Source organism: Odocoileus virginianus, chromosome 12 (assembly GCF_023699985.2).
Source record: "Odocoileus virginianus isolate 20LAN1187 ecotype Illinois chromosome 12, Ovbor_1.2, whole genome shotgun sequence".
Taxonomy (NCBI): Eukaryota; Metazoa; Chordata; class Mammalia; order Artiodactyla; family Cervidae; genus Odocoileus; species Odocoileus virginianus.
The window spans coordinates 51,389,033-51,402,423 of NC_069685.1; positions in this window are offsets into that span (position 1 = coordinate 51,389,033).

The window sequence follows — 13,391 nt, forward strand, 5'->3', positions numbered from 1 at the left end:
CAGGGAAGTCCCTGTAATATGTCTTAGTCATAAGCATGACTATATGGTGGGTCCTGTGATTCCTCCTAGTACATAATCAAACTTGGAGGTGGTATTGGGACCCCTCCCTGACAAGGTGGGATTCGACATATGGGCCCTGACTCACTGAAAGATGCTGGAAGCATTGTTTGGGGAAAGGAAGGATGGAGTGGCAAGGAATGTCCTTCCTAAGATTTGCATATGAGTTTCCCAGCTGTGTAAGCACTGGCTATCTTCTTCTTCATGACCATGACCTAGGTGGCCTTGGTCCTGAGCTCCTTTCTGAAGACCTGGCTGAGCACTCAGAACCTGCCCAGAGGCCTTGGGGTGGCCTGCATGGCCTCCTGGAATAGTCGACCAGCCTTTTAAAGCCCACGTGGCTGTGGAGTTATCTATGGTGTGAGACAGTAGCTTACCTGCAGCCAAAACTGTTGTGAGAGGTAAAAATTACTTCTGGGATTCGACAGTAATAGATGGAGTCCCAGGAGAGTTGACTAGCTGCATCCCTATGGTTTGTTGAGACTGCGATGGCTTGAAATGAGGTGGGGAAGCCCAGTGTGGGTGATGCCTTTATTTACTTATTTATTTAAAAAATAAAAATTTGGGGGTCTTACTGTGCTGGATGCAAGATCTTAGTTTCCCGACCAGGGATCAAACTCAGGTCTCCTGCAGTGGAAAGGCAGATTCTTAACCTCTGGACCCCTGGGGAAGTCCGGATGCCTTTGGTGTTTTGTTCTCTCCTCTAGACGGGAGGAAGAAGAGGTCAAACATTCCCAAAAGTGAGCTTTAGGTGGCCCCCAAATGTTGAAAGTTTGCATTATTGTTTCCACTAAGTGGAAAGAAAATGTCAAATCTTTTCCCAGAATGGAGAAAAGCTTTAGATAAACCAGAGGGGGAAAAGGGCAAGGGAGATGCTCTAGCTGTGGCTGCCATAGCCTCCCTCTCTCCTCCCCGCTGTAAGGGTTGAATTTACTGCTAAGAGTTTAAATGCATTTGCAATGAAAATAAAGGGGGAGGAATTTTTTTTTAGGTGCACCCTCAGTTTATTCATTTTAAAATGTTTATTATTTATTTATTTTTGGCTGTGCTGCGTCTTTGTTGCTGTGAGGGGGCTTTCTCTAGTTGCGGTGCGTGGCTTCTCACTGTGGTGGTTTCTCTGGTTTTGGAGCATGGGCTGTAGTGAACAAGCTTCAGCAGCTGCAGCACATGGGCTCAGTAGTTGGGACACAGGGCTCTTTTGCCCTGAGGCATGTGGGATCTTCCCAGACCAGGGTTCAAATCCGTGTCCCCTGCATTGGCAGGCAGATTTTTAACCACTGGACCACCAGGAAAGACTAGGGAGGGAGAGGAATTTTTTTTTTTTTAATTATTTTTTTAACTGTACGGGGTCTTATTTGCCGCACTCAAGATCTTCAGTCTTTATTGTGGCATGCAGGATCTTTAGTTGTGGCAGTATACGGTCGTATGCACTGGACCACCAGGAAAGTGCCAAATGGGGAGGAATTTTTTAAGGGCTTTGTGTGTGTGTGTGTATTTTATAGCTATTACATATGGATATATGATTAAAGCAGATACAAAGTGTTATATGATTGTAATTTCATAAATACAAGAGGGATGGTCACAATTAGGAAGAGCTGCAAAGAGAAAAGCCATCACTGGGACACAACTTTCTTGCATTTCACCATATGGGCAGCTTGGAATTTGAGTTCTTTGAGTATCGAAAACAGAACAGTTCATACCATGAGTCCTTGCCTATTGGCTCCTGGAGAAAAAAAAAAAAAAACAACAATGTGGGACTTCCCTTGTGATCCAGTGGCTAAGACTCTGAGTGCTCAATGCAGGGGTCCTGGGTTCGATTTCTGGTCAGGAAGCTAGATCACACGTGCTGCAAATAAGACCTGGTGCATCCAAATAAATAAATATATATTTTTAACAGAGACAGTGTGAAAAAGAGGCAGTCTCTAAATGGAGATGCACTTTTGAGGTTTGGAAACACAGTCTTTGGTTGCTAATGAGCTCCTGTGAAATCATATGCCTGACCTTTAGACATGATGTGCCATGACTTGCACATCTTTGTGGGACTTGGCTTGTATTCTAAGACCAACATGACAAAATGGGTGTGGGAAAGCCTTGGTTGTCTTTTGAACTTGGGACGTGGCTGTCTGGCTTGGCTGCAGCAGAAGAGATCCTGCTACTCCCCCTTCCAACCCCCAACTTTATCGAGGAATAATTGACAAGTTACTGATGAGAGAAGCTCATTGGGTCTAAACTGGACAATGTGGTTTATGCAGATCACCTGCGTGCTTCTGAGAGTCTGGAATTTTGGCACATCATACCATGCAGAGGTTTCACAAGACATCTAAAGATGTCCATGGCAAAAAAAGGGAGGAAAAAAAAGGCATAAGATCTCATGCTCTAGATAATATGCACATGAATCCCTACCCTCATTTATAAGGCTGTTCACTTGTCTTAGTTCATCTACCATGGTGGAAAATATTGTAAACAACCTAAATGTCCTTGTATTAGTTAAATAACAAGGAAACAGTAAGTAACTATAAAAACAGATCAAGAGGGATTTCTCTGGTCATCTGGTGGTTAAGACTCCATGCTTCCACTGCAAGGGATACAGGTTTGATCTCTGGTCAGGGAACTAAGATCCCACATGCTGGCAGTTTCCCACAGGGCAAAACATGCCAATGATTGTCAGCCATCGAATGGACTTTATTAATTTATTTTTTCAAGTTTAATTGGAGTGCAGTTGGCTTACAATGTTGTGTTAGTTTCAGGTGTGCAGCAAAGTTAATCCATTCTGAATTGGATAAAGAGAACCTGAATTTCAATAAAGAGAACCAGTTCAACAATTTCCATTTGGAATCTTCTTTTGGGATCACTCCAGGCTATTGTGACCAAAAAGTTTATTTCCTTCTCTTAAGGTCTAATTGCCATTCTGATTCTGCAGCAAATAATATTTGCATGATTTACGTGATTTTAGGAATTATAAATATGTTTTTTTGAGAATCGTAGTTCTTGAAATGTAATTTATAAAGAATGACATTCACCCTTTTTAGCATACAGTTTTATAAGTTTTAAAAACACATGCAGTCACATAACTATAACCACAATCAAGATCTAAAACAATTTCATTACCCAAAAACAGATCCACCAACCCATTCACCACTGTGTACCTTTGTAGTTAATCCCTCCCCCACCCAGTCGCTGACAGCCAGGGATCTATTTTCTGTTATGTGGACAGATTGTGGGTTTTGCCTTTTCCAGCATTTTGTATAAATGAATCAGACAGTAAGCAGCCTTGTGAGTCTGGCTTCTTGCATTCAGCATAATGCATTTGAGAGTCTTCCATGTTGGTGCCTCTACGTGGATTGTGTGTCTTTTTGTTGCTGAGCAGAGTTTCATAGCACTGGTCTCCCAGAGTTTTGCTGCTGCTGTTTTTGTTTGTTTTTTGTTTTGGCCCTGTCTCATTGTGATTTTGATTTGCGTTTCCCTAGTGGCTAATGATGCTGAAATTTTTCTGTGCTTATTATTAATTTCATACATTCTTTGGAGAAATAGCTCATATCCTTTTCCTACTTTTTCATTGTATTATTTGTCTTTTTATTACTGAGTTGTTGTTGTTGTTCAGTTGCTCAGTTATGTCTGACTCTTTGCAACCCCGTGGACTGCAGCATGCCAGGCTTCCCTGTCCTTCACCATCTCCCGGAGCTTACTCAAACTCATGACCATTCAGTCAGTGATGCCGTCCGACCATCTCATCCTCTGTCACTTAGCTGTAATGGTTCCTTATGTGGTCCCTTATCAGGAATCAAGTCCCTTATCAAATATGTGATTTACAAATTTTTTTTCCCACTCTGTGGGTTGTGTTTTCACTTGATGGAATGACAGGCAGCACAGATTTTTTTAAATTTGATGACGTCTGACTTACTATTTTTTTCTTTTGTCACTTGTGCTTTTGGTATTGTATGTAAGAAGGGGAGCTGATTTTTTAACTTAAAATATCTTCAGCTGAAGGAGTGTGATCTGTCTCAAGTTGTTACCTCTGGAGGCAGAGCACTTTTTCAAAATAATAATAATAAGCAGCAATGACAAAAACTTAGATTTTTCTGGTCATTTTGTTTTATAAGCCAGACACTGTGCTAAACACACTAGATGCTCTGACCTTTCTTTTTTCTTTTTTTAAATTAATTTTTTATTGGAGTATAGTTGCTTTTATGCCCTTTAATTATTAAATCCTCTAACAACCCTAGGAGGTAGGTGCTATCATCCCCATTTTACAGATTGGAAAACGGAGGTTTAGAGAGGTGTCCAAGGAACACAGCTAAAAAGTGACAGAGAATTGAGCCCAAGCCTTACTCTCTCAGGCTTCCCTGGTAGATCAGCGGTAAAGAATCTGCCTGCAATGCAGGAGACTCAGGTTCAATACCTGGGTCAGGAAGATTCCCCTGGAGAAGGAAATGGCAACTCACTCCAGTGTTCTTGCCTGAAAAGTCCCATGGACAGAGGAACCTGGTGAGCTACAGTCCATGAGGTAGTATGAGTCAGACATGATTTAGCGGCTAAACTGCCACAACCACCTGACTCTCTCCAAAGTCTATATGCTAGCCACTGCCTGCCATGCTGTCATTGCTTTTGGAAAATGCTTTGGAAATGACCCCTGAGTCTGTTTTCAAGCAGCAGGAGGAAACCAGCCTTCTGGACCCTGGAGAAGCTTCCTCTTCCTTTGGCCTGTGGCTGAGTGGGAAGGGCTGGCTTGGCAGGGGTGAAGGAGGGGAAAAGAGGGAGAAGGTAGGAGCACTGCGAGTCTGCGGGGAGGCTTTGTGGACAGGCTGGTGAGGAGCAAAGCCTTTGTGTAGACAGAGGTGGGGGCTCCTGCTGAGCAACCATGGGCAAGTCACTTCACCTCTCTGAGCCTCATCTCTAAAATGGGAATTGTGGTAGTACCTCCCTCAGAGGGTTGTTATGAGAATCATCTGAGCTAATGCTCATAGAGTGCTTTGCTTGATGCCTGGCATGACTCAATTAATGGCTCCGGTATAGACAGTTAATAGTTACCAATTATGCATGAGAAACGCTGGGCTGGAAGAAGCACAAGCTGGAATCAAGATTGCCGGGAGAAATATCAATAACCTCAGATATGCAGATGACACCACCCTTATGGCAGAAAGTGAAGATGAACTAAAAAGCCTCTTGATGAAAGTGAAAGAGGAGAGTGAAAAAGTCGGTTTAAAGCTCAACATTCAGAAAACTAAGATCATGGCATCTGGTCCCATCACTTCATGGGAAACAGATGGGGAGACAGTGGAAACAGTGTCAGACTTTATTTTGGGGGGCTCCAAAATCACTGCAGATGGTGATTGCAGCCATGAAATTAAAAGACGCTTACTCCTTGGAAGGAAAGTTATGACCAACCTAGATAGCATTTTAAAAAGCAGAGACATTACTTTGCCAACAAAGGTCTCTCTGGTCAAGGCTATGGTTTTTCCAGTGGTCATGTATGGATGTGAGAGTTGGGACTGTGAGGAAAGCTGACCCCCGAAAAATTGATGCTTTTGAACTGTGGTGTTGGAGAAGACTCTTGAGAGTCCCTTGGACTGCAAGGAGATCCAACCAGTCCATCCTAAAGGAGATCAGTCCTGGGCGTTCATTGGAAGGACTGATGCTGAAGCTGAAACTCCAGTGCTTTGGCCACCTCATTCGAAGAGTTGATTCATTGGAAAAGACCCTGATGCTTGGAGGGATTGGGGGCAGGAGGAGAAGGGGATGACAGAGGATGAGATGGCTGGATGGCATCACTGACTCGATGGACATGAGTTTGAGTGGACTCTGGGAGTTGGTGATGGACAGGGAGGCCTGGCGTGCTGAGATTCATGGGGTCTCAAAGAGTCGGACACGACTGAGCGACTGAACTGACTGACTGATGCTTATAAGGAATGTGTGGCTTAGTCGGGTCCAACTCTTTGTGACCCCATGGACTGTAGCACGCCAGGCTTCTCTGTAGTGGGATTTCTCAGGATAGAATACTGGAGTGGGGTGCCATGTCCTTCTCCAGGGGATCTTCCCCACCCAGGGGTGGAACCTGCGTCTCTTGTGTCTCCTGTGTTGGCAGGTGGATTCTTTACCACTAGCGCCACCTGGGAAGCCTATGAGGAATGTGGGAGGGTTGCAAATGTCAGGTTAGGGGGTTTGGGCTTTATCTTTGAGGCAATGGGGAAGCTTTTGAAGGTTTTGTAGCAGAGTTGCAACATGATCAAGACTTTAAAGGCTTCACTGCTCAAGGTCAATGTGGGGAAAAGTTGTTGATAACTGCTGTGCTTGAACTGGAGTGGCCTATTTATGATTCTTTGTCGTATCTGGGGTCTTCCCTGGTGGCTCAGTGGTAAAGATTCTGCCTGCCAATACAGGAGATGCAAGAGACCTTGGTTTGATCCCTGGGTTTGGGAAGATCCCCTGGAGAGAGAAATGGCAACCCACTCCAGTATTCTTGCCTGGGAAATCCCATGGACAGAGGAGCCATGTGGGCTATGGTCCATGGGGTCATGAAAGAGTTGGACATGACTTTATGACTAAACAACAATATTATATCTGGGGAATGTAAATAAAGTAAAAGACTTTAGTTTCATTTGAAAATTGGACTGCCAAAACAGTCAAACAGTCCTGTGTTCTGTTTTCTAGGATCTACAACTGTAGGCCTCCAAACAGAACAAATGAGGATTCAGGGGCAAAAGCCCATCCCCTGCCAGGCTCCATAGACTCCCAACAAGGGCTGAAATAACGGTTGGGGAACAGAGGGCATGTGGGCTGGCCAGTGTGCCCAGCTATTATCAGGGCTGGTGCAGCTGGGCAGGGCCAGCTGGGTGGGGCTGGTCTCTATCTCTTGGGGCACAGGGCCCACATGCTCGAACTTTGGGGTGATGGGCAGCTGTATCACCAGGCATCAGTGATGGCCTGGAGGGTCCAGAGGGTTCCGAGTGGGGACTTCTCTCCAGTTGCAGTACACAGGCTTCCGATTGTGGTGGCTTCTCTTGTTGCAGGACATGGGCTTCAGTAGTAGTTCCAGCAGATGGGCTCAGGAGCTGTGGCTCATGTGTTTAGTTGCTACAAGACTTGTGGAATCTTCCCAGACCGGGGATGGAACCCAGGTCCTCTGCACTGGCAGGTGGATTCTTATCCACTGTACCATCAGGGAAGTCCTGGTAACTTCTGTGATCTTGGGCCACTTCCAGCTCCTCCCTGAGTCTCAGTGTCCCAAACCATGGGCGCCCAGGATCTGAGGTGCCCAGGACAGAAAACTGTCCTCTGTGCTCGGCTTTGGAGCGTTGAGCGCTGTCCTGGATTTTGTTGGTTTTGCCTGTCCAGCATCCATCGCTCCCCTAGCCTCTCACTCTTCCTTTGGGGAACCATCCCTTCTCCCTCTCTGCCCATGTGGTTTGGGAACATGTGGGGGGCTTCCCAGGTGGTGCTAGTGGTAAAGAACCTGCCTGCCAATGCAGGAGACGTAAGAGACACAGGTTCAGTCCCTGAGTGGGGAAGATCCCTTTGGAGGAGGGCATGGCAATCCACTCCAGTATTCTGGCCTGGAGAATCCCATGGACAGAGGAGACTGGCGGGCTATAGTCCATAGGTTCATGAAGAGCTGGACAGAACTGAAGCACCTGAGCATGCATGAGCCAGGTCTGGCCAATGAGAATCCCTGTGATTGGTTCAGGTTTGGGTGCCTGACCAGAGCTGGCCAGTGTGGGTTTGCCTGGGACTTTTGCTTGAGAAAGAGGCTCTCTCTGGGGTCTGGGTTTGCTGAGCCGATGGAATGCTGCTGCGGTGCCCATGTCTGACTCCATGGAGGGAAAATGTGCCTGTGTGTGGAGCTGGCACAGAGAAAGCAGTGATGAGAGAAGGAGACAGATTCCTGATATCTGAGTGACCTGTTTTAGACATACTTCTGGGTAAGTCAAGAATTTTTCCTCCTTTGCATAAGCTCCTTTGAGTTGGTTTTCTGGCATTTACAACCACTAATCCTGACACAAAGAATATAATAGCAACAGCAATAACTGTCTATGAGCACATATTCAATATCAAGCACCAACGTTGGTTGGCAGCCGTCTGTTCACCAACTGGCATTGATACTGATTAGCTTTGCTGGCATTGGAGTTCCCTGGTGGTTTGGTAGTTAAGAATCCACCTGCCAATGCAGAGGTCCGATCCCTGGTCTGAGAAGATCCCACATGTCACGGGGCATCTAAGCCCGTGTTCCACAACTACTGAGCCTGCACTCTAGAGCCCGTGCTCCCCAACAAGAGAAGCCACCACAATGAGAAGCCTGCACCCCACGACTAGAAAGTAGCCCTCGTTCACCAGCAACTAGAGAAAGCCCATGCATAGCAACCCAGCACAGGCCCCCCCCCAAAAAAAAATTATAGATGTAGATTTGCTGGCACAAAATGATAAAGTCAACAGACTTATGGCAATTTTGATTATTATTTTAAAATTCTCTATGGACGATTTTCCTCTGTGGTGGGCATGGAAAGCCCTTTCAAGGAAGGACTTGGGGGGATGGGGGAAGTGGCTGGCTGTCAGCTCCTATGGGATCTCCTGCCGTTGCAGACTTTGTCCCAGGCTGCCTCTGCCCAGAGCAGCCTCCATGTGGTAGCTGAACACGGCAGGAGTAAAGGTGGCCATTTCAGCTCAGTGGGGGACAACTCTGACCACAAGTCTGTCTCCAGAGTCCCTTTTGGGACTGATAAAGTCCTGCTGGGCCTCCACCACTGACTTCTCCTTCTCCCCTGTCGGGCTTCTTCACGTTCATTTCACTGGTGTGCATCCTTAAAAACATCTTGTACCCCTAGCTCTGTCTCAGTCTCTGCTTCTGAAGAACCTATTCTGTGACCAGCCTTACTACCTGCACCTGGAGTGGGCAGGACTCGTTGCCTCTCCCCACTGGGTGTGCCATCCCAAGCACTGGGCCTGTTTATCCTCTCAGCTCACTGTTAGTTCTCCCATTTTATGGATGAGGAAACTAAGACTCAGAAAGATGAAGACTTGCCTAAGTGATCAATTGTTCACTGCGACTAGAAAATGCTGAACCAGAAGGTGGAGCCAGATCACCTTTATATCACTATGTTTGCTACAAAGCCAATCCCTTTATTTCAAGGTGTCAAGAACTTTAGCAACCATTGGAGGAACATGTATTTGAAGGCTGTGACCGAACTTAATCATTTTTAAAGTCAAAAGCAGGTTCTGGCCAGCATTTTCTATAAAGAGCTAGGTAATACATATTTCAGGCTTTGAGGACCATATGGCCTCTGCTGAAACTATTCAGCTCTGCAGCTGTATTTCGAAAGCAGCCAGAGGCAGCATGTAAATGAATTGGCATCATGGCGTGCCAATAAAACTTTATTTACAAAAACTATTTCCAAAAACAGGCAATGAGCAGAAAGAGACAAGCATTCATATTTGGACTGAAAGTTAATATAGCTTGCTTGCTCCAGCCCTAGACAATCAATAAAACAATTAAGCTTTAGTTTGCAGCAGTGTTGAATTCTGTGATAAAAGGACTCCTTATGGCCAGTTACAAACTGCTAACAGAAGGTAGTTTGAACTTGGAGTTGAGAACCATACGTGAAGTAATATATCACACAGAAAAATAGACAAAAGTCTAGGTAGTACTAAAATGTAATAAAATCGGGAATTCCCTGGAGGTTCAGTGGTTAAGGCTTTGTGATGTTACTGCTGAGCGCCCTGGTTCAGTCCCTGATTGGGGAACTAGAATCCCATAAGCTGTGTGGCAAGAAAAAAAAAGATGAAAATGTAGTAAAATAAATAATTAGGAAGTGATGAGATTTGAACATTTTTTATCTTTGTTTTCATGAGTTTAGTTGTAAGTGTATATTAAACTTTTTTCTGCTTTTTAAATGTAATCTTTTAATATACATAATTTAATTTTAAGTAATCTGGTGTCTTAAAAAAAAGTCTCCTAAACTTCCTGAAGAATTCACAATGGGCTCTCCTGAGCCGGTGGGAACTGCTGTGTGAGGTGTGTAGGAGGCAGGAGGCCCCCCATGGCCAGGGAAAGGGCAAAGGCCATCAGTGGCCCTGGAGGAGGAGAAGCTGCTATAACATCAAGGCCCAGCACACATCAAAGAGGTTTCCTCTTTCCTCTCTGGCCAAACAACTATGACGTCAGTCGCTCCATTATTTGCATAAACTGAGGGTGAAGTTACTCAAGATCAGCCATTGATCCCTTCCAGACTGAACCTGTGACCCCATCATCCAGAGTCCCTAAACTTTTGAACATCTGCTATCCTTCAGCTTGGAAAGCTGACTTTGATTCTTCACAAGGGTAACAGAAGAGTTAGCTTTGGCCTTCAATTTGCTGTGTTGCCTTCAGTATATTGCTTAATCTCTCTGAACTGCCTTTCTCTATATCTGAATATTAGGGAGAGCTGTGGTGAGTCTCTGGTACCTACAGGGATAGGAGTGACTATGTGTCCAATGCTTGGCATTTAATATAACAGCCTTATGAGGTAGGTGTTATTGTTATACACATTTTACAGTTAAGGAAACTGAGACTCAGAGAAGCTAAGTGGTTCATACTAGTAAGTGGTAGAGTTGGGATTCATTCTGCCTACTCCAAGTCCAAATTTCTCATTTATTTTTTTCTGGTGTGTCTCCCTGCATCTGGAGATCTCCAAGATTTTTACAGTGATAGGAGTCTGAGAAATCATTAGTTCTGAAACTCGAAACCCAAATGCCCTAGAAGCCAGGAGAGTGACAGAGAAGAGAGAAGAGCCGGGTGGGATTGTGGAGTCACAGGTTCACGCCTTGGCAACAAGGACAATGATTATTCAGCTTCAGCCATTTATCCCTGGCAGGAATGTCGGCCCAGTTTCACAAGATTTTGTTCAAGAGAAGCTGAAAATGTGAATTTTTATGTGAAACCCATTCATTTAAAAATTGCTTTGTTTTTGGGAACTCCCTGGCAGTCCAGTGGTTAGGATTCCATACTTTCACTTCTGAGGGCCTGGGTTAAATCCCTGGTCTGGGAACTAAGATCCCATAAGCCTCGCAGTGTAGCCAAAAAACAAAAATGAAAAAACTAAAACACCTTGGAGTTCAGCCTGTTGGTTTACAGATGCAGGAACTGAGGGTAATTGACTTCCAGTTCCCAGGAGGCTGGGGCAGATGGAAAATATGGAAGATTTGCAGAGTCCTGGAGGCTGGCACTATGATTGTGACGCCCCAGGTATTGTAGGTAGCTCTTAGGTCTTTATCTCAATTCCATCTCTCCTGGCCTCCTCCTGAAATGAAAATGAGAAAGACATGGATGTCTGGAAGAGGCAAACAGTTTAAGTTCTCCTAGATCTCGGCAGCTTTGTAAAGCAAAGGCTCTCTTGCTTGCTTTTGGCCACCGCAGGTAAGCTGAACCTGCAGAACAATCGGAATGGGAAAGAGCAGATTATTCTCCCTGTTGGTTCCCTTAGAATCCTTGATTCAACACTCACCTGGACTTCCCTGCCAGTCCAGTGGTTAAGACTCTAAGCTTCCAATAAAGGGGTGCGGGTTTGATCCCTGGTCAGGAAACTAAGATCCCATGTACTGTGTGGTGGGGATGGCCCCCAAGCCCCCACCCCCCAGACAAACAAGACCCCCCAAATGAGCAAAAATCCCACTCACTTAGTCAAACAACTGAGGCTAAGTCTCAGTCCACGTCCTCTGAGTCCTAAGTACATGGGACACACAGGTAAACATGCATTAAGGATACAGATGGAAATGCACTAAACAGTCCAGCTCTGAGGTGGGTCAGAGAATGATTTTCAGGAGAGGTGATATTTGAGCTGGATGGATCTCAAAGGAGAAGCTGAAACCAGCCTGGCCTGAGATGATGTTTTAGAGAAGGAATCTGCTGGTGCTAAGACCCAGGGCTAAGAGAGACTGAGCAATAAATAAATGGGACAGAAACTGCTGTCAATTTAGGGTGGCTGGAAATCAGTTTATCTCTGTGTGTTGGAGATGGGCTAGGGGTCAAAAGGCAAGGAGGGATCAGAAGGGTCTTGAAAGATAAGAGAAGGTGCTGGAAAGCCATTAAAAGCTTTTAAGCATCAGAGTGACAGTGTTGTTCTTTGGGTTGGTTATTCTGGCTGCTGCGTAGAGAATGGATGAAAGGGACAGCTAGAAGCTGAGACAAATTCAGAGCCCTCAGAAATCTGGGGTGATGGCATGGGAGCAGAGGTGGAGGCGATGGAATGGCTTTGAGAGCTATGAAGGCAGCAGAAGGGAAAGGATCTACACCATTATAATAAAAGCATTGACAATAACAGCATAATGTAGGGACTTAAACAATAGCTCTGGTTTCTGAATGTAAAGGCGAGAATCTTTTCCCCTCCCTTTTTTTGGGAAAAATTTCAAACCTCAGAAAAATTGCAAGATAGTTTCTGTGAACACCCAATATACCCTCACTGAGATTTACCTACTGTCACATTTCGCCGCTCTTTTTCTCTGTGTCTCTGCTTTTATACATACAGAGATGTATACATACATGTTTGTATGCATAGCTTTTTTCCTGAACCACTTGCAAATTTGTTTCAGAAACCATGATACTGTACCTCTAAACACTTCAGCATTCATCTCTTTTGAATAAGGAGATTTTTCTAACATATTCACAATACCATTAACTTCCTGAGGAAATTTAATATCCATATACTGTAATGGAGAAGGAAATGGCAACCCACTCCAGTGTTCTTGCCTGGGACATCTCATAGACAGAGGAGCCTGGTGGGTGACATACAGTCCATGGGATTGCAAAGAGTCAGACATGCCTGAGCACACACATACACACACACACATATACACCTTAATATAAAGTCCATATTCAAATTTTACCAGTTGTTCCAGAAATGTCTCCTAAAGCTGCTGTGTTTTTAATTTTATTTTAAAAAATTCAAAGATTATCTGTTGCAGTTACTGTGTCTCTTTTGTCTTTTCTTTTGTTTCCTTTCTTTTTTTGCATCAATGTTAGAAATGTTTATTTAAAAGCAATAATTAAGGTGAGAGTTCCCTGGTGGATGAGGGGTTTAGGATTTGGCACTTTCATTGCCTCATGGTGCGCAAAAAGAAAAATGGTGATTAGGTAATTGAACAAAATGTAGGAGGCCTAATGTAATTGGTTCTACTTTTTTCTATGTAGAGATTATTTTAGCAACATTTTATTTTGAAATAATTTCAAATTTACAGAAACATTGCAATAATAATACAAATGAATGTTTCACCCAGAGTCACCAGTTATTTATACTTTGTCACATTTACCTGTTCATTCTCTTATCTACAAATATATATACAGATTTTTTTCTGAACCATTTGAAAATAAG